The 25,938-nt window shown below is 39.4% G+C and overlaps 1 protein-coding gene across 2 annotated transcripts in view; it reads left to right on the top strand.

Moving 5' to 3' along the window:
• FBXL7 (F-box and leucine rich repeat protein 7) overlaps positions 1-25,938 on the top strand; it is a 312,920-nt gene that overhangs the window by 242,755 nt on the left and 44,227 nt on the right. The gene's annotated exons all lie outside the window — the stretch shown is intronic.

The raw sequence follows: 25,938 nt of genomic DNA, 5'->3' as shown, positions 1-25,938 counted from the left end.
GTCATATAGCTATGTCAGTCTCTGAAGCTTAGAAGTATTACTATTTTTTTTTTTATTATTAATCCATGCATTGCCTTCTCTTTCAGATTCCTTTTTATTGAGTCAAAGGGGCAAAAAGTTAAAGTGTAATTGTAGGCAAACAGCTAAACACATAGGTTAAATACATATGTGTAAACTCTTTTACTTGCCAAAAATTGTAATTCTGTTCAGCTGGTTTTCAAATTCAGACACCCTGCCAAATATTAGCAAAGTTCTGACTGTTTGCTTTATGCACTGCTGTCAAAGTAATACAGCTTGGCCAAAAGTGTGCCTGAATAGTGCAGAAGCAGCAGCTCACTGGTGAGGTCACCTCTGTGCTCTACCCTTCAATCAGCATGCTTCCTCGGTTAGATTTACATTACAGCAGTGTGCAGTGTATAAACACCGGACTGGCTGTACCTTCTTCTAGTTTGAATTCTCATTTGCATAGTACTATTTTAACATGCATTCAAGTATTTTACTGAATAAATTATTGGATTAGATGGGGGATTTTTACATTAGTCTACATTTAAACTGTAAGTAGGCTGCTATTAAAAACTTAGTATGACAGGTGTACTTAATGCATGGATATGTATGCTTCTGTGCATGCTCTACTTAAAGTGGAGTTGCACTCATTTTTGTGTTTATTAAAAGTCAGCAGCTACAAAAAGTGTAGCTGCTGACTTTTAATAAACACAGACTCACCTGTCCCACAATCCAGCGATGCGGCCGGCGGAAGCCTCGCTCCTCTCCCTCTTTTCTCGGCGGCGCCGGCATCTCTACTGTGGGCACCCGGCTGTGACACCTGCCGGCTTCACAACCGGGTGCGCACTGCGCATGCGCGAGTCGCACTGTGCATTGTGAATGGCCGGGCAATCTTATGGGACCTATGACGTGTCCCAGAAGATTGCAGGGAGGGAGGGGGGAGAAAAGAGCTCCTGCTCAAGCCACCGAGGCGGCCCAAGCGGAAGTAGGAGTGGGTACCTGTCAAATCTAGGTACCTGCTCCCCCCCCCCCCCCCCAAAAAAAATGGCATGCCAAATGTGGCATGTCAGGGGGTCAGCAGTATTTAAAATGGAAGTTCCACTTTTGGGTCGAACTCCGCTTTAAGTTTGTAGAGGCCTTTAGTTACACTGTTGTTAATATTAAAATTCAACCACAGGCATGAATAAAAGACCCAGAATAATTGAACATGTATCAAATCAGGACACTTCAGAAGCCTAAACTTGCAGTATTGTTAACCTGCTGTTCCCTGTTGTGCCTACTGGTTCCTCCTGAAGCCCCCTACATCACTACAGGACACAATAGTTATGTAGAGGCTGGCGGAAGGAACCACTGAGCCCAGCGGGGAACCAAGAGGTAAATTCTACCAGAAGTGTTGATTTTTGAAAAATGTCCCTGCATCAGGGTGAAGTGCAAAAAAATAAAAAACTAATTTCCTTCAGGTCAACTATATATAGTACATTGTAAGAACTTGAAGGAAACCTTCTTGTAGATTTTTACTTTCTTCTTCTTTGTATAAATTAAAATTGGTTATGCAAAGTGCACAACCTCATGTTTTTTTAAATGAGACTTGTGTGGGAGGGTGCACTTTAACTGTAACTGTGATTGCTTTTGATTGTAATAAGAAAATCACACCCTGTTTAACTATCCCTTCAAACTTAAGAATTACAAATCTGTAGAACACTACCCAAGCTGTCAGCAATTTGGCCTCAAGATCTCTCAAGAGCTGATTATTGAGCAAGGCAATGAGTCCATTACAGGAAGAAGGATATGACAATTCTGTACACTTGAATACTGTGGCTATAATTAGAATGAAAACCCATTTGAAATTTTTGGAGTTTAAAAATAAAGCCTGGCTTCAAAGGTGGAAAGGAGCAGTATTTGGTCAATTACGACACATGGGATTGTTGGGGCTGTTGTTTACAGTGGCAGGGTTCTGTCATTTAGTTATGGGAGTGTGACAGGGCAACATCTCTGAGCTGCAGGCCCTCAAGGCATTGGGGCAACATCATCAACAATGTTTTTCCGCCACCTGATGATGTTTCCCCATTGCCATGATGACCCGCCACCCGGATGCTGTATGTAAACAAAAAGTCAGTGATTGTGGAAGTTGGGTGTACTGGAAGTTTCTGGAAGTCTCTTTCCTAATATGGTGGCCCCTGATATAAAGGCTCCTTTTCCCTTATAGCAGATTTAACAGCACAGTGCTTGTTCTGTCTAATCTGCCCCTCTCTAAGCTGTAAAAAACCTGGCTTATCCTGCCTGTTCCTGTGTCCCCCTCTATGTGCCGACCACGGTAATTATGGCTGCTGATCCCTGATTACCCTGGTCAGTTTACATGCCTCCATCATCCGCTACTCTCCTCTCCCGCCCCCCCCCCCCCGCCTCTCAGCTCCTGTGTGTGTGATCTGTCTCTGCCCCCTACCTCCTACCACTATTAGTGGTAATGTAAAAATGTCATTGCCAGCCCCTCTTTTATGCAGCCATAATGCACAGTGTAAGTTTTTGTTGAAAACTAAGCCTGTAAATGCCCTTTTTTCAAATCTCTTCAGGCCGGTCACATGACTCCCTGGTTGACGTCAGAGGGAGATCTCGGTCCCTCCCACTGTAGCCCGTAAATGGAGTAGGAGAGCGATCCAGGAGTCATGTTACTGGCCTTAAGAGATCTGAAAAAAAAAAGATATTTACAGGATTAATTTTCAACAAACACTTACACTGTGTTTTACGGTTAGATACAAGAGAGAGCTGGCAGTGACATTTTTTTAATGGTTACAAACACTTTAAGCTGGAACATTTGCAACATAAGCTGTTTTAAACTTTATAGTCTTTTAACTGAACGCCCAATTTGCAAGTTGTGCTCATTTATGTTAATGAGCATACTGTATATGTGCACACTAGAATCATATGAAAATAAGCATCAAACTTCTGGCTAAAATCAGTGAGCCCTTGTCAGCTCTGTGTGTGCATTCATACTGTACTGCATGGATAATAAGAATTACTGATAGCTGGCAGTGAGCACTGGTTTTCAGCAAATGAAGCCTGATTGTGATTAGAAATTACATTAGAACACCGTGTGAGGGCAGCTTCAGTGCACTGTGATTTTTTATTTGATAAAGGCACTGAACAACAAACAGAGGAATTGATTGGGGATGAATAAATCTGCCTGGGTTCGTTTTGCTAATAGTTATACAAATCTTGACCAAAGTTCAAGTACTTTGCGGTAAACCCCATCAAAGTTTGGCCATTCATGGGGCTAATAAGCAAGCTATTGAAACAAAAAGCACAAAAGGACTCAACAGCCATAGACATGAACAAATGACAAAAAAAAAAAGACATAAAAAAAATCTCTTTTTCTCGCTACACATAATTGTCAGATCTCCCTAACAGCACTAGCACCTACTGACAATATGGCACCCTTTTTACCCTAAGTGAGGGGGCTGAGTTATAAACTCCATCAAATTTTCTGCCTCATTTAACTAGGGGCAAAAGACATGCATGGCATTACAGGTGGTTCCTTATTTCTGGCAGCAATCCGTGAACAAATTCCAGAGATTCATTGCAAGCCTATGGTAGCTGTGAATGCAAACCTCAGCCCTTGAGGTGATGAGCGCTAATGTATACTAGACATGGTAGCTATTGTACTCTTGTCGTTTTTAGTTGTGTATGGTAACACAAGCCTGCTTGACTGGCTATGGAAAAATGTAGACATGGGCAGGGAAGGATGAAAGGGTATTTAAGGCAACTTTGAGGAGCTTAGCCAATTCTATCAGAAATTCAAAATAATCCAAGCTCTTTTGTGGCAAACGGCCAACAATTTGTAAATATCTGCATATAGGAGAATCAGTGTAACCCAGGTCAAATCCTAAACAGTTTGATTATCTTGTCACTTATTTCTCTATATGCCCCAGATAAAGACCAAAGTTGAACAATTGTATTGTGTTATTATTTTACTAATGTACAATGACTTGTAAAGTAAATTGACAATTTTAGATATAGGAACAAGGCCTTGTGGGTTTAATTAGCTTAACCCAGCTCATTATCAATAAATGTAAACTAACACAAAAAGCCCATATATGCTTTTAATTACACAAGTAATGTTGTCAGTACAGCAATATCCAATCTCACTACAAGACCACCCAGTAATAATCTGTGTTGTAGGCCTAATGGAGAATGGCTGTAAACAAAACAGCCTCAATGCAAACAAATTAGTTTATGACTTTAAATACTGATAAGGTTCCAAGAAAGCTGTAAAAAATAAAATGTGAAGCCTAATTTGAACTGAATAGGGTGGGATCAGGTTGGAACTTTTGTCAAGTTTATTATTGCCGCCTGTGTTCTCCTTAATTCTTGTTTGACCTGTGTTGGACAAAACAGGAAAAGAGGAGAAATCTTCCCAACAGGCCAAAGACAGCAATCAATCAAAGTTTAGGCTAAGTTAGTGTTTGAAAGCCATAGGAAATTGTCTTTATGGGACACTTAGATCTGACAAACCTTTTCTCATTAAACCAGGAACATGCTTGTCATTGCTGCCACACACAGTATACATTTACCAACAGTATACACGTATCTCTGAAACATTTTACTGAATGGTTTCTTAATGATAAATGCCTACACTACTTATAAACATTCTCCATTCTGACAATAATACTTCCTGTTGCCCAAAAACACTTCCATATTTGCCACCAAAACAAAACTTGCAGATTTAATGGTGCCATATAATGGTATTAGTATGCAGTGCCTTTCCTAGATCCATTTCTACTGATTTTGTTTTTGAGTGATAAGCATAGCCAAAAGTATGCTTAAAATTTCAGAGAATCAAGATTGGAGATTGTAAATATTGTTTGGGCCTTTCAAATACACCAAATAATTTTAGATGGCCTTCCCCCTTATCAAGGATGCACTGTTTATATGTATCTTCACAGCTAAGTCCACCCCCTAGTTAATCCAAACCCTCATTGAATTTAAAAGTGGTAAAGACTATTTTGGCTATTTAGGCACTGGTAATGAATTGGTGGATAATGTGAGGCAAGCTTAGTTTTAAAGAGAGAAATTCAGAAGAGTGGAGGCCTGGGTGAACAGTGTTCTAGTAATAGGGAGGCTCCCTAGTTACACCAAAAGTTATTAGGAAAAATATTTGCAGGCTGGTACTTGATGCCTGATTTTAGCAATATTGATAAAGTATTTACTTTAGGTGATAGGTACACTTTAAATGTGTAGCCCTATTGTGAAGTTACTGGACTTACAATGTTTTCAAATGATCCCTAAGACGACGGCAGTCTAATATCTGCCCCTGTCAGTTGGTTGTGACAGTTGGACTCTCAGCCTCACCCAGCTTGTGGGATAACAACCTAAGCATCAGCAGACTGAGAGTGATTGTCACTGAAGTCAGTTAACTCCATAGTTAAACCTTTTACACAAACAAACAATTGTCACCATTATGTGTTTTTTAGTAGATTTAATTGAAGTAACAAGTGAACAGAAACAATGTGGTAAATTCAGCAATATAAGCCGGATATCATTGCATAGACCAATAAACAATCACAATAACATAGAGAGTTGTAAGTGAATAAACAACGAAAATAGGGGGAAGGGAGGGGAGGGAGAAACAAGGTGGGATGGGGACGGGGGAACGCGGACCAGTAAGAGAGAATTAGTATATATCCTAGGTCATATAGGCAAGTACATAGGGTAAACAATGGGTGGATAGATTTATGAGGGGTGTAACATCATCAACCATCATGTGTTTTAATGGAAACATGCATCATTCATGAAAAAGATCCATAATATATGGGCTGCCTTAGCAAAGTTTATCTGGTGTGTGGTTCCTGTGGTGGGTCCACTTCACTTTAGCGTATCAGGCCTTCAGAAATGACTTTTAGCATTCTGGTATGGTTCCTTTGGAAAATGTGAGCTCTGAATTTCAAATACAGCAATATTTTGTATACATATACAGAAATTACTTAACCAACCAAAGGGTCTGAGCTCTGAGGAAATTGAGAGGTGCTAAAGGTATGTTGAGATGTATTATGATACTTTAGCAGACACTCTTGTAAAGTGGTTGTAAAGCCTCAACGTTTTTCACCTTAATGCATTCTATGCATTAGGGTGAAAAACCTTCTGTACAGCAGCTCCCCCCAGACTCCCCCCTTTTCCTTACCTTAGCCTGATCCCATCCAGCCACTGTCTGTCTCCTCTTTGGACAGATTGATAGAAGCAGAAGCCAGTGGCTCCTGCTGCTGTCAATCAAATACAGTAACAGGGGAGCAGAGAGCGGTGATGAGTCCCCTGTCTGTGTTAATGGAAGCAGCAGGTTGACTTGGGAGTGAGCCCACATGGGTGCCCCCAGGGAAAGTGACTTCTGTGGCACCGGATGAAGAGGAAGGGGCCTATAACGCTGGTAGACCTCAGAAGAAGAGGATCGGGGCTTCTCTGTGCAAAACCATTATACAGAGCAAGTAAGTTTGGGCAGGTTTGTTATTTTTATGCTTAAAAAAATTAGGGTTTACAACCCCTTTAATTCCAGTTATTCAAACTATATCAACATTTCCAGATAAAGTATTACAATCCAACAACCAACATGTTATTGAATGGAATGAGATTACAGTTTGATAGACATCACACATGATATGGATTTTGTTCGATTCTCCCTAGTAGAGTAATGTGACCAACTCGGCTGCTGCACATTAAAGCGCAGGCTTGTTAGTATTAAACTGATTGCTATAATCTTAGTATAGCCATTTTTTATAATGATTTCTCCATTACAGTACCAATTTTTTTTTAAATGCCTGCCATTGATTACTGGATATGTATGAAAGGGCAATTTCAGATCAAGTAAGGCGTTTATTGGCTGCTAGGCTATTTTACAATTATTTACAATTGGGCCTTATTCAACATCTCTGGCTTTACAGACATTGCTAAATACTATTTACATCTGTCAATAACATATATGACCAGGGTCATTAACAGATGCTGGGCTAAGTAGGATTTATGATGCTCTGCTTGTATTATACTGTATGTATCTTTAAACTGAGCTTCATTTTGCTGCGGGAATGTTCAATCTGCTTTGTGACTTTTAAAAGTTGTTACCCATTTCTGCAACACAGACATCAATTTTAAATCAAATCTAGGGCAGCACAGTGTTTTAGTGGTTATTAAATCTGACTTGCAGCACTGGTCCAGTTCGTAGCCAGGACACTTTCTAAATGGAAAGAACAAAAATTGTGTGTCAATAGCTCATTAGTGTTTACAAACTGTAAGGCTTAGCTAGTAAGGCACAAACAGTGCCCCAAGTGATTGCTGACTTACCTAAATAGGTGCTATCCAAGTAACTCATATAAGTATATGTTCTCCCTGCATTTACATGTGTTTGCACTCCAGTTTCCTACCACACTCCAAAAACATACTGATAGGTTAATTAGATCCTGTCTAACATTTCCCTAGTATGTACAGTACGCATGTAAGAGAGGGACTTTAAATTGTAAGCTCCTTGAGGTCAGGGACTGATATGAATTTACAGTATGTAAAGCACTGTGTAAATTGTAATTTACACAGCATTTCAGTTGATACAGTTTATCTGTGATTTTTTTTTCTTTAACTAATATGTAGCTCTCTTTTTGACAAAAGAGCCAACACCTCTGAATCTCAGAACATTTCCTTGTTTGGTGAGCTTCGATAACCTTACCTTGTTCCTTCTGAGACCATATACTGTCAAGGTAAATAAATAATTTTTTTATCATTGGGCATGTGTCTTGTATTTGTCCTCATTGGAAGATTTCCCCTCTATTACTGTTCTGGGGACAACCCAAATTTGGAGGGTTTTTTTTGCGTTTACTTTTTAATGATAATGGTTAAAAGGATAAATTGAGAGGGTGAATCTCCTTAATGGGGGCACAGACAGCAATAAAAGCATGACAGGGGTCCTAATCCCTCTCCACTCTATCCAAAACTAAAAAAAGTTTTGCTTTTAGTTATACTTTAACTATAAAAAAACAGTACATTATGGAAGCACCAAACACAACACCATCACCTAGTGGTAGAATCACTAATCACAGTATAATAAATGAGAATGGGCATTGCACAATCTGTGAAAAACAGTATACTAACTAACACTAAGTCATATCAGGAATCTATCAAAATTTATAAAAAGCATTGTTTGCTAGAAAATGGGGCATAAATGGTAGAGACCTTACAATGTATTTATGGGTCAGTAGTCAAGGGGGAGGCCCCAGTGTTAAAATACCTATAAGATCCACTTCTGTACATAAAGGGGCCTGATTTGTCCTGTATGTGTGTGGCTTGTCAAGCACATGATGCATTATAATACGTTTGGGCTATGGCCAGTTGCATATGTAGGGATGAACGTGTGCATGTTGACACATGTGATTTAGTGTGCATTGGTGTGCTTTCCTGATTCTAGGCATGCACACAGGCCAGAGCATGTATTTGGAGTGGTTCTAAAGGCAGAAGTTTTTTTTTTTTTAACTTTAATGCATTGTATGCATTAAGGTAAAAAAAAACTCTTTCTCTGTGGTATCCCCCCTTTCCTTACCTGACACCATTCTTAATCTAGCCCAGTCCCTGCCAGCAGCCTCACTCTCTTCTCTCTTCCTACATTCACGGGCTTGGCATTGAGAGCAATGGGAGCCATTGGCCCCAGCTGCTGTCAGTCAAATCAAGTGAGGAGGGAGCAGGGCCAAGGCCAAGCTGTGCTGTGTGTATAAATGGAATCACAAAGCCCATCTTGGGATTGAGCCTGCATTAGTGCACCTATAGCTAATGGCTTGCTATGGGGGCACTCAGAGAAGAGGAGAAGCCCAGAAGGTTCAGAGCCATGCTGTAAAATACTATTGAACAGAGAAGGTAAGTAAAGAATGTTTCTAATTTTAATAACAATCACCTTAAACTCCAACCTTTATGGTGGTCAGCACTGTGACTTCTTGCCAGCATTGATAATATATTTCCCCTTGTCCTGTCTTTCCTTGATACTGATCTGGATTGGCTGCCCATTTTTCCTCCTCCATTGTGAGCTGTACTTCTTCCTGTTACTCTTATACCTTCCACCCGCCTCAGCCTCTGCCTGGACACAGATGCTAAAAGGACATCTGCCATAGTAAAGAGAGTGAAAAATAATGAAAGGAATTACTACAACATGTGAGCTGTCAACATTTTTTCCAATATAGAATGTACATTTTAGGAGCCAGTGCAAAGATAAGGCAATTCAAGTCCCTATTAAAATTAAAGTTTAGGATTACAATATTATTAAAGATAAAGTTATAAACAGCCATGTGTATGAATATCCATGTAATTTTCATAAGAGGCCTGGACTGTTACTTGCGATTCATTTATCATAGTGATGCATGCAACATTTCACAGAATATCTGTGTGATTTCTTTTAAACTTGCCAATACTGAGAGACTGGATTTTACATGGTAAGTATGATTAATGCAGGTAATATCCTGTGATTAAAAAGGGTAACAATGTTGAGACTACTAAGTATTTAAAGGACACGTTCTGTAAATCCCAAAGATGCTAGTCTAGTCAGTAAAGGGAGTAAAACAAATCCCTTAAGTGCAAATTGTGACATTTTTTAAGTAGTGGTTGTGTCATTGTAGTCTAAAAAGATCACGCTTCACAACAGCATGCCAAAAGCAAATAGCTATTAAATGACTGGCTTTCCTTTGTAAAAAAATAAAATAAATAGGTTCTAACATATATAAAAGTTCAAAAATAACAGTGTTGAAAGAGCACCTGTCAGCATTCTTACATTACTGACTAATTTAGGGAAGCCATAGTTCACATATGCTGTGGTTGGCATTTGTATTGCATTGATGGATACTGCATCTGAAATATGTAACAGTAAAATTTGGTTTCAACCCCACTGGATGAATATAGAGCTTGCTCCGAAGCATAGAGAAAAAAATGGACTAGAAACAGGAATAATTCAGCCTGACATATTCTGTGTTTGCTTGGATCATCTTCATATCTACCAAAATGTTGAAAAAATGTCTGGAAGGAAACGTAGAGTGAGTATCACAGCACATAAACAGCACAAGGGATTAACCACGGATTTGTAAGAATTACCTCCTAAATATCGAGGACAAAATCAGTATTAACTTGTTTTCCCAATATCCACCAAATAATATCCATATTCTGGCAAGGCACTGGAAATGTACTTACTAGAACCACAAGACAACTGAAATGTTAAAACAATATGCATAATGTTTGTGCACACAGACGAGAATATACTGGCATTGTCAATATATAAGTGTGTTATTAAGAGAAATCATAATGGTTTTGGGGCTGTTTAGTTCATTTTTTTTTTTAAGTTTATACATGTTTAAACACTTCTAGACCTGAATGTTTTCCCCCTTAATGACCAGGCCATTTTTTGTGATTCGGCACTGCGTTACATTAACTGACAATTGCGCAGTTATGTGACACTGTACCCAATTAAAATTGATGTCTTTTTTCCACACAAATAGAGCTTTCTTTTGGTGGTATTTGATCAGCACTGTGATTTTTATTTGTTGAGCTATAAACAAAAAAAGAGCGACAGTTCTGAAAAAAAAAAAAAAAAAAAACAATAGTATTCACTTTCTGCTATATAACATTCTCAATAAAAAAAAAAAACTAAAAATCAAATTTTTTCATCATTCACCAATTGGTATTTTGCTACATATTTTTGGTAAAAAACAAAAATCCCAATAAGAGTATATTGATTGGGTTGCGCAAAAGTTATCGCGTCTACAAACTAGGGGAAAGATTTATGTCATTTTTTTATTCTTTATTTTTTTTACTAGTAATGGCGGCGATCAGCGATTTTTTGCGGGACTGTGACATTGTGGCGGACAGATTGGACACCTGACATTTTTGACACTTTTGGGTGGACCAGTGTCATTACTACAGTAATTAGTGCTAAAAATATGTACTGTTACTGTACTAATGACACTGGCAGGGAAGGGGTTAACACCAGCGGCGATCAAAGGGTTAAATGTGTCCCCAGGGGGTGCCTTCTAACTGTGTGGGGAATGGACTTATGGAATAAACACAGGGACCTGTGTTCCTAAATAGGAGGAACAAAATAGGAGGAACACAGAAGCCCTGTGTCCATTGCTGACAGAACAGCGGTCTGCCGTGTTTACAACAGCAGGCCGCTGTTCTGTCTCCACAGGGAGTGATCGCGGTGCCCGGCGGCAAATGCGGCCACTGGCCCCGCAGGTCAGCTTCCCCTCTGGTGAATGGGTGCAGGTGCGCACCCCTGATAGTGCGCATGCGCCCCCACGAATGCTACTGCAAAGCGACGTACAGGTATGTTGTTTTGTGGGAACCTGCCAATCTGTCGCAGTATATGTATGGCAGCTGGTCGGCAAGTGGTTAAACTGATGCTTTATATCTTTTTTTTTTATTTATATAAAACCTTTTTTTTACAAACAAACATCTAGCACAGGGTTCTCTTATAACAATAATATGCTAGGGCATTATGAGTTTTCTAAAAACAGAGCCAAGCAGAAGCTGCTTGCCTTAAGACTCTCTATCAGTCTCTTACTGTTTGAAAGTCCACAGTGACCCATTAAAACAGAGAGCAGGGAAAGGGATGGGCTACCCTTTTTACTCATTCCTTTGTGTGTATAAATGAGAACTTGAGCTATTAAACTCAGGCTCAAGCATGGTTCTGATTCTATATGCTACAGGTACTGTTCTTATATGCCATGTAAAGATAATGCTCTGTTACAGAAACTGCAATGTGGAGAGTCTGCCTTATTAGAAAGATTGTCGTGTAGAGACTGCAAAGATAAAGCTATATGCAGATATAGATATATCCTAAAAAATGGGGATATGCCCCCACCAAGCCTCTACAGTGCCAGGACAAGGTCATCCAGCGCCCAGGACAAAGATGCCAAACTACATCCCGCTCCCCCCCCTTTTGCTTAGGGTTAGCAGTGATGTCGCTGTTACTACTCCTGACAGCCTTGTAACAGAAGCAACTGGCACAGGGCGCCCCATTCCTGCAATAAACCATTGTGCCCAGGGCAGCCACCCCCTACCCACCCCTTGTCCCTACACTGAGCCTCCATATTGATCAGCAAAGGCACCCATCTTAAATAGAGTAGAGAGGCATGAAAGTGAAGAGCCAAGCTTGAAGTTTTCAGGAAAAGCCCAGATCTACATATTTGTAGATGCCTATATCTTTGGTTCTACTGATTATTTTCACTGGAGGTAACCCCCCCCCCTTTGCATTTTTATTCATATATTGGATTGTAGTTGCTCATGTTTGTGTAAAATTTGGCAATAAAAACATTTTTTCCCTTTAAAATTTTCATTAAATATGTTAATTTCTAAAATGTGTGACAATATGTTCTATTATGAACAACCAAGCTCTTAATGCAGATATATTAAGGTATTGCTGGAAAAGAGAAAAGACACTATAGGGGACATATTTTTGTTGTCCATTTATAATATATTACCATAGCAAGCAATGCAGTGCTTTACAAAGGTCATTGAAACATTTGTGTTACTCCTTACTTTAGCCATTCCTTACAATTCCTAAACCTTTAAAAATAAAAGTTCAATCTAAGAGTAGATACAAAAAGATGCCTGCTATTATCTTTGGTAGCTAGAAAAATAAATTCTCCTGTGCACCTTTTAATTACGTCCCACTTGGGGCCTGATTTTTCCCTGACCAAATTCCATCAACTGCTATTCCCTTCCCAAATGAGAAAGCCATGACTGGCAACTGAGGTAGTTTTAATAGATAATGGAATGGCAGTTGGCAGGGGACTAGCCATGAATTGAATGGAAAGTCAAGCCTAGTAAGGAAGTGAAATTACATTTTAGAGGGCTACAAAAGCAGCGTTTAGGCTAGTAAAGGTAAAAGTGGAAACCTTCTGCTAGAGGCTACTAGTCTTTCTTCCACTCAATGTAATCAAAATATACATACTTCAAAGAATTCAACAAACTGTTATGGGCTTCTTGGAGGAGGCTTTTGGTGCTGCAGCATATTATATAGAGAACAGAACAGTGTATGGTGTTCAGACACTGGTGTCAGAAGACATAACGGTTAGGATCAGTCTACAGTTGTGTTAATAAAAACTTACCCAATACATTATAGGAAGACTTCAGGCAAACATGGATAGATTATACAAACTAAATACAGATAATTTTATTGGTGAAACTGCAAAAGAGCCCTAGCACTGCAAAGCCATAACATTAACACTTAAGGCAATGGGCAGCCTATTCAGTGGAGAAAAAAAATATATGCTGGGACCAATATGAGTATTTGACCAACATGCCAAAAAACTATGAAGTTATTGGAATAGCCTTTAAAGGAAATCGATTGAGACCAGACATGTGGAAACTGCCAGTACTGACTTGCTTTTGAAGGTGCGAGTTCCTTTGCTGAAAGGTGCTATTATCCTTTGGGAAACAAGGGCTTACTCACATAGAAATAAAACAAGGATAAGGATGTCAGTCTTTGACAGGTTGTTTTAAAATTCAGCGTTAGTTTTTTTACCATATTGCTGGAATTTAAAATAATTCAATATGTTCTTGCCCATATAAATGAAATGAAGCCTGTGAGAAGATTCCAGTGAAATGAAACTGACATGAAAGTGTACTGTGGACAGAACAGGTAGGTAGTGGTCTGTACAGTGCATCATTGACAGATACAGAAGGGGGGATTTACGAGGCAAAGTCTTCACTGTGAAAGCTGCTCAACTTGCAATAGTCTGGAATGATGATTGCTAACACTTGTATAAACTGCTATCCCCAGAATGAGTGCTTTATGTTGTATATCCCACCTTCAGTCATTTGTGGCTTTATGTGGAAAGTATATATTTCAAAGCCTGATAATGAAACAGTCTATCTGATGGTAACTTAATAAAACAATTATGCGGGCACACAAAAGTTAGCTTGTTGTGTCTGTTTTTGTGCTAGGGAATGTCTAAGAAATTTAAAGGGAGTGAGTGTAAATGGTGTAGCATTGTAAAAGCTCTGAGATACAGTATGTATAAAATATTCTTGTTCAGCCTTACTGTATTTTGTGTTAGCATGCTAGCATGTATTTTATAGGAGTTCAAGATATAGATCCCAACATAAGCATTGCTGTCTATGTTTACCTGCCAATTGGAACACCACATTGTGACAACATGAGATATACAGTACCAGAACTAAGGTAAACTTTAAGTTATTTTAGCCATTTTTAAATTAAAACAATCATTTTAATTACTCCTCCTTTACCACATTGTTTTAACAGAGCCATCTGTTCTGTTGATCCGGTTCTGGTGAAGATTTCCTTTCACTTTACAAGTGATAAAGAGGTAGATGGCGCTGCCTGCATAACAACTATATATATAGTAAGTGTGGTATAAAGGGCGATGGTCCTAATAAGCAAGACAAATATAATCTCAAACAGTACACTCTATAAATTATTAAAACATTGTAAAATTCATAAATACACATAAATCATAATCATATAAATTAAAGTGAATAAGTGCTAGAAATTAGTGATGGTGTTGATTACTATTATATCCAAAAAATGGGTAAATTAAAGTGCTAGAGTGACTGTGCAAAGAGGAGGAGAAGTTACCACAATTGTGGACTCAACTCCTACAAAAGGCAAATATCCATATAAATCAAGTGTGCAGTGAGAAATCAATATAGATAATACTTTTACTAAACATCTTTGGATTATAGTTTTAGAAGTGGGCTGCAGCCAGCACTTTTGGATTCCATAACTTCTTATACCCTAAGCGCGGACCCCTTTCTCAATTTATATCCTTTCACTTTACATTTCGCCAATAACTGTAAACAGGACAAACAGAATGGCACAGACAGCAAAAAGTAAAAAGCTGACAGGTAGTCTAATCTCTCTTCGCTCTATCCAAAACTAAAAAAAAAAAAACATTTTGTCTTTAATTATTACTTTATTTAAGCTAGCCATAGACATTAAACTGTGGTTTACACCTTCGCAGATATGGGTAGATCAGGCAGATTTTTTTTCAGTTGCTTCTTGGTTTCTGGCCTAAACCTAAATGATATCATACATCCCATGAGTCCTCATGGGCATTTTTTTTCATCTAGAAAAGGAGAGGAGGGGCTTTCTAAGCTAAGCAAACCTCTTGCCTGCATGCCTGAGCTAAGGGCAGATGGGTTCCTGGAAGTAAATGACACATGTGTTATCTGCCTTTACTCAAGATGGCCATGGCTAGAAATAGTAAGGGGTGTTTATCAATGTGATTTCTCAACACAATAAAGCACTGAGAAACGGATAGATGGGTGAATATACTTTGAATATTAAAACTAAATTAAATAGTGTTATTTAGTTTGTAGCTTAGATAGAGTTAAGTTCCGCTTTAAAAAGATCTTGTCTTACAAGTAAAAGCAGAGAAAAATCAAGTATTTTTAATGCTTTCTTTTCTTGCAAGCAATTTTCAAACTATTTTTTATTCAGTTGCAAAGTGCCTCCGAGTTTGCTAGCAAATTCTCTAGCACAGCCCTATACCTCCTTGCATGCTATATCCCTCTTATCTTCTGTCTAATTAATGCCTGTGCTGGACTAGCTTCTTCCTCCCTTCCTCACCCTCCCTTCATAATCTTTTATGTAGCTTCCAGGGAAGGAATGGGTAGGCTGAATGTACCAAGTTGATCGATCGATCAAATTGGGTTATAACCAGCTTGCCGGGTTTTTCCTGCAGTTTTGGCTAGTGTCTGTTATAGCTGCTATCAATAATCACTGTCTTCTCCTGGGTGGGATGGCTTCCCCCACTGGGAGTAGACATGGGCCTGCCTGTATTGATGGGGGAATCAAGAGAATTTCTTTCCTGCAACCCGTTGCTGCAGGAAATAAATTTTCTCCGTGTATGGTTGGCCTTACTGTTCTGAGTCTGCTGGGGCTGCTGATATCACATTCGAGAAAATAGTTACATAGTTACATAGTAGGTGAGGTTGAATAAAGACAACAGTCCATCCAGTTCAACCTGTGTAGGTGTGTGTGGCTGCAATCATCTCACATACCCTTGAATGTTCTGATCCTTGAGATGTACGTCTAATAGTCTTTTGAAAGCCACCATACCCGCAGAAACCACCTCTTGTGGTAGAGAATTCCACAATCTTGTAGCCCTAACAGTAAAGAACCCCCCACATTGCCTGAGGTTAAAACGCTTCTCCTCTAATCGCATTGTATAAAAGAAGGGGGGAAAAGTGCCACTAGAGTGCAGTAAAACAGGTTTATTGAACAAAATGGTGACTCACATTTGTACATTCATTGCAGTGCGCTGCGAGGTGTAGTCCAAAGGCTGGGTGCCTGCTCGGGTTCCGGTGCGGTCTGATCGTCCGGGAGAGGTCCGGGGGTAGGCTCAGGCGACTTCCAGGTCGGATCGGCGGTGGAATTGCAGAGAGCTGGAGCGGCGGCCGGCAGCGTTTGATGTCACAGACTGTGTGGGCAGTGTGGGCGTATCCGGGTTTCACTACCTGTTTCAAAGCATGCGCAACATGCCGCTGTCGGGCATGCGCACTCCTTTATCAAGTGTCGCATTGTATGCCCCGAGTCCTCATGCAATCTCTTCAACTGAACAGCTTTTTTTCTAAGCTGAGATCCCCATTGAGATATTTAAAAATTGCTATCATGTCCCCCCTCAGGCGTCTCTTCTCCAGGGAGAATAAATCAAGCGATTGCAGACACTCTTCATAATTAAGGTCCTCCAATCCCCTAATTAGTTTAGTTGCCCTTCTCTGGACTCTCTCCAGCTCCAACACATCAATCCTGGGGACTGGCGACCAGAACTGGACAGAATACTCCAGATGCGGTCGGACCAGGGTTCTATAAAGTGGAAGGATTATAGACTTATCTCTGGAATACATCCCTGGAATAGTGAACAGCAGTATATTTTGGGCTTTTGGATGTCTGCACAAGGAAGACTTCTATAGAAAAGTTATATGCATTGTTTTCATGTTAAATGTGCATGTAATATTATTGGAAGAATGATGTTGAAATGCATGATTTGGCAACGCCTTCCCTTAAAAATGACATCTTTTAAAACTATATACAGTATACTGATGCAGTAAAGTCTGTTTGGCACCTACTGACAGGTCCACTTTAATATAAGGTGCTGTTAACTAGAAGGCATACGTGTACACACTCAAGTTACCAAATGAGGCATTGTCAGTGTTATCACCATATCCAATACAAATTCAGTTTTGAAAAGGCTGTCAATTGTTCTGTTGTATATCCTGGGAATTGCTGCCAAGTTTACATTCTGGAAAGGCATTTTACTCCTTGTGTTTATTCCTGTTAAGAAGAGACAAGCTCTGGGGATTTCCTGCAAGCAAGCCAAAATAGCAGACATTGTTACCTAGGGAAGAAAATGAGGAAGACATGATATATTTGAAATGATCTATACAAGCAGCCTTGTTATAGAGAACATATGGTCACCATCATTCCAATTCCAAATGTTATTGAAGAAGCAGCCAAACATATAATAAAAATATATCCAAAGGAAATATAATTGTATGTTTGCTCACTAGTATTGAAATGTGATAGCCCAAGGAATATGTTGTTGCTGTGCAGTTTGGAGTAAATTAGAATTTACAGCATTTGCTGGTAAGTTGGTGTGTTGATAAAAAGAACATTACAATCAGTATTTCATTTAAAGGAAACCTGTACTCAGAGGTTTGTAGGCTGTCCCTTACTTCTGCAAATGCCTGCCTAGCTGTCATGCTATTCTAGCGGCTTCAGTTGTTTTTGAAGCAATGACCTGGGATGTATCTGAGGCATGCCACCAGTTAGGATTTTACTTGCTGCATGCTTGCTTCTGGTAAATTACAGAGTATGATGGCTAGCATCTTCAAAGGAGCTCAAAAGTGACAAGCACTTGTTTCTTTCAGTATAAGTTTCCTCTGGATGTTGTTGTTCACTATGGTGTAATGCATGTTAACTTGCTCTGCATTAAGGCAGCCATTTATTATACTTGCACCAAAACACAGACATGCATCATTTTTCTAGTACAATGCACTACAATGCATTTGCTGAATGTGTGTTGTGGTGTGCTTAATGCACATGCATCTGAGGTGTGTTAGGGCTCTTTCACGTGCGATCCGCTCCGGCACTTTTTTTTTTTCACGGACACGGATGACACTTGTGTCATCCACTCCGTATGTCCGCATATCATCCCATCCGTTTGCGGATGATATACGGACATAATGTATGTCTATGGGCATTGCGGATGTCAGCGGATGACACCGCTGACATCCGATTTTGCATACGTTCCATTTTTTAAAACGGAACAAAAATAGGGTTCTGTTCCGTTCCAAAAAACGGAACAGAACTGAAAGGACGAAAATCGGATGTCAGCGAATGGTCATCCACTGACATCCGCAATCCCATAGACATTCCTTGTGTCCGTATATCACCTGCAAACGGATGGGGTGATTTACGGACATACGGAACGTCCGTGTGAAAGAGCCCTAAGGGTTCCATTGAATAAATGCACTAGCCACAACTGATAGGCTTAGATAGGCCTAAAATCTGCCACCAGGTAAAAGCCTGATGGGACAAACAGCAGTTCAAGTCTTTGAAAAAGTAAAATTTTTGTTAGGTTTGTCTTTTATAATGGAAAGCAAGATTTACTGCGGGCATGGTCGTGTCGAATATTTGCAGTATCCAGACACTAAACAGTAGTTGAGAGCTCACTGCTTTAAGCTTCTTTCCTATTTAGAGTCACAGATTTAAAAATACAGTATCTCACAAAAGTGAGTACACTCCTCACATTTTTGTAAATATTTTATTCTATCTTTTCATGTGACAACACTGAAGAAATGACACTTTGCTACAATGTAAAGTAGTGAGTGTACAGCTTGTAAAACAGTGTAAATTTGCTATCCCCTCAAAATAACTCAACACACAGCCATTAATGTCTCAACTGCTGGCAACAAAAGTGAGTACACCCCTAAGTGAAAATGTCCAAATTGGGCTCAAAGTGTCAATATTTTGTGTGGCCTCCATTATTTTCCAGAGACCTTGCGCTCCTCCACCTTCCTTTTGAGGATGCCCCACAGATGCTCAATAGAGCTTAGGTCTGGAGACATGCTTGACCGTCCATTACCTTTACCCTCAGCTTCTTTAGCCAGGCAGTGGTCATCTTGGAGGTGTTTTTGGGGTTGTTATCATGCTGGAATACTGCCCTGCGGCCCAGTCTCCGAAGGGAGGGGCTCATGCTCTACTTCAGTATGTCACAGTGCATGTTGGCATTCATGGTTCCCTCAATGAACTGTAGCTCCCCAGTGCCAGCAGCACTCATGCACCCCAGACCATGACATTCCCACCACCATGCTTGACTGTAGGCAAGACACTTGTCTTTGTACTCCTCACCTCATTGCCGCTACACACGCCTGACACCAGCTGAACCAAATAAGTTTATCTTGGCCTCATCAGACCACAGGACATGGCTCCAGTAATCCATGTCCTTAGTCTGCTTGTCTTCAGCAAACTGTTTGTGTGCTTTCTTGTGCATCATCTTTAGAACAGGCTTCCTTCTGGGAGGACAGCCATGCAGACCAAATTCAAGCAGTGTGCGGCGCATGGTCTGAGCGCTAACAGGCTGTCCCCCCCACCCCTTTAACCTCTGCAGCAATGCTGGCAGCACTCATACGTCTATTTCCCAAAGACAACCTCTGGATATGACGCTGAGCACGTGCACTCAACTTCTTTGGTTGATCATGGCGATGCCTGTTCTGAGTAGACCCTGTCCTGTTAAACCGCTGTATGATCTTGGCAACCGTGCTGCAGCTCAGTTTCAGGGTTTTGACAATCTTCTTATAGCCTAGGCCATCTTTATGTAGAGTAACATGTCTTTTTTCAGATCCTCAGAGGGTTCTTTGCCATGAGGTGCCATTTTGAACTTCCAGTGGCCAGTATGAGAGAGTGAGAGCAATAACACCAAATTTAACACACCTGCTCCTTGTTCACACCTGAGACCTTGCAACACTAACGAGTCACATGACACCAGGGAGGGAAAATGACTAATTGGGCCCAAATTGGACATTTTCGCTTATGGGGTGTACTCACTTTTGTTGCCAGCGTTTTAGACACTAATGTCTATAAGTGTGTTGAGTTATTTTGAGGCAATAGCAAATTTACACTGGTATACAAGCTGTACACTCACTACTTTACATTGTCACATGAAAAAATATAATAAAATATTTACATAAATGTGAGGGGTGTACTCACTTTTGTGATATACTGTAAATGGCACCAGGGCCTCTAGTTTTTCTTAGATTGTTTCTTGAAAATGTGAAAATGAAGGCACTATTTTAGTGTGCTCAACAACACTAATTTTGTCTCAAATGTGAAAGATTCACTCAAAGCCAGATCATCCAAAAGGCAATGTAGGCAGGAACCTAGGATCAGGGGGCTCCAGTATAAACTTCATGCTTTGCATTAAACAATGGAAAGAGCAGAGCTTTGCCTTTAACTTCGTAAGAGTAGTAGGATGTAAGAGTAGTAGGATGTATTCTTAGGCAGTTGGCATCTGATGGGTCAATACCAGATATTGCAAATGAGGCTCCTCCTCTGTGCCTATAGCAATATATATCAATGTAATTTGAAGGGATGGGGAAAGGGTTGGGAGGGGATAAGCTGCTATCTTGCCTAGAGGACTTCCTTTAATCCATCTCTGCATTAATTTCAATCATCTAGCGTAAAGAATAATGATGTACTGAAACCCACAGCAACCAGTATTAACTGATAGCAGTAGAGTTACAGAACAATCCTGGGGCCAATTTATAAAAAAAAGATAAAGAACTAGCACCTCTGAATGTGTTTTTTTCCCCCTTTTTTAAGAGCAGACAGGTTAATGACTTCTTTTTTCTTACTGGGTGCCCTTTTTTTTATCTTGTATCATTACTTTCTTAACTTTGTTGAAAAGGAGCCCTGTGTCTGACAGTATACTATGTAATGTATGTACAGTGTGTTGTGATGAGCAAATCACTTTGAAAGCAGGCACATCAGTGAACTGCAGATTTTTTGATTCTTCTAAACATATGGAAACATATGTGTACAAATTTTCAAAAGAATGTAAACTGTGCATCAAAGAAATATTAACACAGGAAAGCTGCAATCTTAAATTTGCGATAATAACAGTCAAATAGATAGTAATAAAAACATGTTGCACTGACTGTAAATTCATGTGAAAAAAAAAACAAAAACAACATGGGATAAAAAAAACTATTACAAAATGAATAAAAAGTCCCAAGTGTGAAAAATAAGTGAAGACAAATCCAACTAAAGCTGTGAAATGGCGGTTATCCACTTTAGTAGAAGGTAGGTGATAACAGTGGCTTGACGGGAACGTGTGGAATCCCCTACCTAATAGTATCCAGAAATGCTCACTAAACAGTCATTACCTTCTTATGGTAGGAAGATCAGACAACCCCTCACACTCCAAAAGGTCTTTTGCCCTTCTGTCTTGGATCCTCCTAATACTGGAATAATTCCGCTCCTCAGTTGCTTCTCTTCAGGCACTGTAACAGTGGTAACTTTAGTGCGTGGGATTTGTGTGGATTCCTTCAGCCCAGAGTATACTGTTCTGAGTATACTCTGGGCTGAAGGAATGCACACAGATCCCATGCACAAAACTTACCACTGTTACAGTGCCGGAAGAGAAGCAACTACTTTCCTGGAGTTAATTTCGGGGTACATATAATCTCATGACCAAGAGCTGATAGAGGCACCTCAGGAGACGTGTATCATTATCCCAAAATTAGGAGGATCCAAGCTGGAGAATTTCCAATAGCCCTTTTGGGGCAGAGGCGTTGTCTGACCTTCCTATCATAAGAAGGTTATGGCTGTTTGGTAAGCATTTCTAGATACTATTGGGTGGTGGATTCCACACTTTCCCTTCAAGCCACTGTTATCACCAATCTTCTACTAAAGTGGATAACCGCCATTTCACAGCCTTAGCTGGATTTATCTTCACTTACTTGTCACAATTGGGACATTTTTATTCAGTTTCTAATAGTTTTTTTAGGACATGTTGATTTTTTTAATTAGATGTTTATTCACATGAATTTAGGGTAAGCGCAACATGTTTTTATTACTAAACTTATGTATCCAATCTGCAGGAAATCATACAGTTGATAAATTATGGTTGCCTTGATTCCTAAATCTGGTGATTATTTGTAAATCAGACAAATCTATATTGAAATATGCAAGAATTAAAAAGTGATGAAATGAATGTACAATGATATAGCCTAAAAGCTACTTGACTTCTTTAATACTTCAGTTTATACATGCGGAGGGGGTCCTTTGACAGCACTAATAAATAAAAGGGTAGTATCTCAGATTTAGACAGAGTTCTGGTGGAACACTGGTAAACTGGCAGGACAAGCAGTAAGGCTAGATTTACACTTTAACAGTGCATTACTATGTGATGTGGTGCAGTAAAACGTATGTGCATTGGAAGAGTGCTTTGGGGTTCCATTAAGAAAACTTGGCAGTGGTGCACCCCAATGTGCAACATGCACATTTTTCAAGCATTATGAAAATGCATGTATTCCCGCAGCACATAGTGTAAACCCAGCCTAAATATTTTCCTGTCTTTGGTTACTCATAAAAAATATTGGCTACTAAAAGACAAAAACAATCTTCCTACGTTACAACTCATAAAAAGAACTGGGCAAGTTAATGTAATGTGGCATGGAAATTTAGACAACGTGTATTGTACGCTACAGGAAGCTTGTTAAAATGCAAAGGTTCCTCCTATCGAATTATGTAAGAAAATAAACATTCCTGTAGAAAAATGTTTATACATTGGATTTTACTCCATCCAGCAAAACTAACGTTTTCCTGGCTGAATTCACATGTCGGAAAATGTCAGACAAAGAGGTCTGGTTATTGCTTTATCTTGCCTTTGTAAGGTGGCAGTATTGGCTTTAATTTTTAACAGTTGTTAGTGCCTCAGTGAGTTCTACGCTATTTTACAAAATGTTGCCTGGTTTTTGTACATTTTTAATCATCTCTTTTAAATGTAAAGTACATAGTAGAGCATTCCATGAAAGGATCCTGTAGTGCATCTTGAATGTACCACCACCACTAACCCCACAAACACTTACTACTCCTTGCTTTAAGACAGGGATCCTCAAAATACGGTCCTCCAACTGTTGTGGAATTACACATCACATGAGGCATTATAAAACTCTGGCATTCACAGACAGGACTAGGCATGATGGGAATTGTAGTTCCTGAAAAACCGGAGGGCCATAGTTTAAAGACCCCTGCTTTAAGATATCAATGTCCACTCTTTAATCCCTATAACACTAGTTTCCTTATTTCACATTTTTAGGGCCATGTCAGGGCTGAAGCTGGTTGATTCCAATTTTGAAGAGCTACATGAGACAAAAGGCTATCATGTTGCAGAACACCAATACAAGGGACTATCATGTTGGAGAGAACTGCCCTGTACAATAGCCTGTCATTAGAGAGTGCTACTAAAAAGAATACAGTAGCTGACAGGCTGTTTAGCATAGATGGGACAATCAAGTGATTTCTCTTGTTACACTTGAGAGGCAGAAAGAGAGAAATCTTAATGTGTATGGCTAGCTTTAGGCTGGCCATATACTAGTAAAATGTTCCGTTGAAAATTTTAATTTAAGAAAATTAGTTTGATTTTCGAATCATTCGTGGGATCAAATCTACATTCGTTTTCAACTGTAGTGATGAGAAAATTTGAAGAAGGAAAGAACATTTTTCTCGAACAATCAATTCTAAAAATGAATGTGGTTATTGTTCGGGAAATTACATTCATTCCAAAATTAAGAGTTAAGGTAGCAGACAAGCATCAGTGAGTAAGCAGATTTGAAAGCCTTCCTTAAGGATCATTGGTGAATAATAAAGTCACTAATCCATCATCTGAAATTAGCAGATGTGCAAAAGAAATGTAATTTTAAAACAGGCAATGTTACTGAGACCATGGTAGAATGAGAAATCCATATTTTCCAAAAATGGCAGTGAACGCATAAGGGAAATCTGAGTAGAGATTATAAATGCAAATCTTCCAACTAAAAACGAGTTAAAGCTAAGTGTAGTTTTAAAAATAGTTCAGCACAAGGGCAATTACTTGCTATCGTCGTGATGTGTCCGTTGTGCTGCTGTCTCCTGGTTTAGTTGAAATCTTCCTCATCTGACCCCCCCTAACCATACCACCATAATCTTCTGGTGTGGCAGGATTTATTCGAGTTGTGGGAGCTGGGACCGTCCCGTTCTTCCATTCATAGAAGCTGTACTATAACATCTATAAATGAAAAAACAATCTATGAATAGAGAACACATGTGTAATTGAAAGGTCTGCCGTTTCCACTCAGAGATCACAATTCATTTGTATAAGCTGCAGTACAGCCTCTGTGAATGGAGGATGTGGGCAGAAAAACAGGCATCGTTGGACACTCTTGATGAGAGCCTGTCGCAGCTCCCTTGGCTCTATCAGCTCCTGCGGCACTGGAAGATTATGGCAGGGGGGGTGGGGAAGATCTGAGGAAGAAGATTTCTTCCCCCTGAGGAAGCCACGTGAGCCTGTGGAATAACGCGTAGGGGAGGGGCAAACTGACATCACAACGCTGATTATCAGTAGGAGAGCATACTCAACACACTCTGCATAGCTGATATTGTGTTACAGAGATTTGGACACAAGTTTTTAACTATGCAGTAATACAGTGGTGCGCTACCAAATGTGAGTGAATTGTAGAGAGTTTTAATGAAAATTATCTGATTTTTTTAAATGTTATAAGCACTATTATGGTGATTGTTCTTTTTCTATGATGGCAATAATTAACATTAACATGCTGTAAAGGGGATCTATAAAGAGGAAGGAGTACCTGTGCAATACACCTACTTGTTCTTGAAGGACAATATTTTTTTTTTTACCTTATTTAATTGTAAAGTCACATGCTATCAGGTGACACACATCTGATGGTGGGGGAGTATGAGCGAATTATATTATATCAACACTGAAAGGGGATACACACAAGCAGGAGTATTGCATGAAGTGAAGACACTTACTTGAAAGAATGTTTATGTGATTTTCATGTGGAGTTTGTTTTGTAATATGCATATTGTTTATTAAGTATTTGATAGATATAAACCTCACACAAGATATTTTGTACCACAAGGTGATTGTGGAGGTTAGTTAATTATTTTATACAAGTGGTATAATACTCAATAGACGATGGTGTGATTGTATACACAGGAAAATTGATTGACTTATAAATAATGTAATTATTTGAAAAGCACGCACAATTATTTATTTAAGGTTGCACATATTGTATACAGTATATGGGAATGTGTTAGGTGTCAGCAGCTCTCACTTTATGTAATAATTGATAGTAGGTGATTTTAGTATGTCCATAGTGATGTCATTTGGTCCGATCGTTCGTTTTTCGTCCAGTTAATGGGCACAAATAGAAAATAGTTTTTAACTTTTCAGAGCCAAAAAATTGAAGGAACAGTTTGGAAAATTCTGTTGAACTAATGATAAATTGGAAGGTTAATTTGTTTCTCGGCCAAACTGTTTGCACTAGGCATATGTGACAAACTGAACGAAAAATGTCCATTGAACAATTTATCGTTCGGAAATTCGGTCATTACATGATGGCACGATCATCTGCTCTCACGGCCGATTTTTCAAAAATGAGTTTGAACGATTTTTCGGCTAGTGTATGGCAAACTTAAGGCTTTAAAAATAATTGGCAAATAAGGGCTCCATTACTAACTCTGTTTAGAAAATGTACGTTTCTTGTCTGGTTTCCCCCACCTACTGGCACCAATACTTTGTTGGTCATTGATATGAAGCAAGTATGATGATCACAAATGTGGAAGTAAAGTCAGAAGTCCCATAAGCATATTGAATCCACAGAGCCACACAACAGGCCCAC

This window comes from Pelophylax lessonae, assembly GCF_965119305.1.
Source record: "Pelophylax lessonae genome assembly, chromosome: 5".
NCBI classification, from domain to species: domain Eukaryota; kingdom Metazoa; phylum Chordata; class Amphibia; order Anura; family Ranidae; genus Pelophylax; species Pelophylax lessonae.
This window is presented reverse-complemented; position numbering and strand designations above follow the sequence as displayed.